This window comes from Coregonus clupeaformis, unplaced genomic scaffold, assembly GCF_020615455.1.
Source record: "Coregonus clupeaformis isolate EN_2021a unplaced genomic scaffold, ASM2061545v1 scaf0509, whole genome shotgun sequence".
NCBI classification, from domain to species: Eukaryota; Metazoa; Chordata; class Actinopteri; order Salmoniformes; family Salmonidae; genus Coregonus; species Coregonus clupeaformis.
Window position 1 is genome coordinate 165,601 of NW_025533964.1, and position 1,532 is coordinate 167,132.

The following is a 1,532-nucleotide window of genomic DNA, read 5'->3' on the forward strand; positions in this document are numbered from 1 at the left end:
TCCATACGCACAAAAAAGTTTATTTCTCTCAGATTTTTGTGTACAAATTTGTTTACATTCTTGTTAGTGAGCATTTCTCCTTTGCCAAGATAATCCATCCACCTGGAAGCTGATTAAACAGCATGATCATTGCACAGGTGCTGGAGACATTAAAAGGCCACAAGAAACTGCCACAAAATGTGCAGTTTTGTCACACAACACAATGCCACAGATGTCTCAAGTTTTGAGGGAGCGTGCAATTGGCATGCTGACTGCAGGAATGTCCACCAGCGCTGTTGCCAGAACATTTTATGTTAATTTCTCTACCATAAGCCGCCTCCAACGTCGTTTTAGAGAATTTGGCAGTACGTCCAACTGGTCTCACAAATGCAGACCACGTGTATGGCGTCGTGTGGGCGATCGATTTGCTGATGTCAACGTTGTGAACAAAGTGCCCCATGGTGGCGGTGGGTTATGGTATGGGCAGACATAAGCTACGGACAATGAACACAACTGCATTTTATCGATGGCAATTTGAATGCACAGAAATACAGTGACGAGATCCTGAGGCCCATTGTGAGGCCCATTTCTTTTAAGGTATCTGTGACCAACAGATCCATATCTGTAGTCATGTGAAATCCATAGATTAGGGACTAATGAATTGATTTCAATTGACTGATTTCCTCATATGAACTGTAACTCAGTAAAATCTTAGAAATTGTTGCCGGTTGCGTTTATATTTTTGTTTAGTATAAATATATACTGTACTCTCCCAGACATTTCTTTATTACAATTTTATTGTACGCCTGATCCTACACTCTTAGACTTTCTGAATCAGAAATATACTTGGATATTACTATTTGATAACAACCTGACATGAGCTTTCAAAATGTAAACCCTGCTTAGTTATTTATAACGCAGATAACTGCATGTCAAAATGTCAAGCGATGTCTTTAGCAGGAACCGGGAATCTATGTTTGATCACTCCCTCATATCTCTGATAACTATTTACTAAATTACCTTTCAATGATACAAGGGTGAACACAATCTTGCATACAGTAACTCCAGATAGATATCTTCTATCAAAAATGATGTTTTTATAGCTGTACGGTGTACATATTAGGACATCCGTACTCATGTGTGTCCTAATATGTACACTGTATAGTTATAACCACATCGCAACCTTTGCAGAAAACAGTTTCTCCTACAGCAGACATTAATGATAACAATGCCACAGATGGTGCTGTGAGCCAATAGATGCAACTAATTGAACAGAATAATATCCAGTTGGCAGCACTGCGATCTGATTAGATAAAACATTTTGGTTGTGATAATTGTAACCAGGGTAAATATACTTTTTTTGATTTGGACCTCACTACAACCTTCAGTGGTGTTATGACCAGACAGCTGTAAGCCTTGTCCCGATAGCCACTCAGAATGGTTGAATGCCACTTTATGTGCCACACTGAGCCCAGTGGACTACATCCAATGTACTCACTAAGTCAAGTCATAATATGTTGCCGATTTAACAGATGGAATCCAGCAGAGGAAGC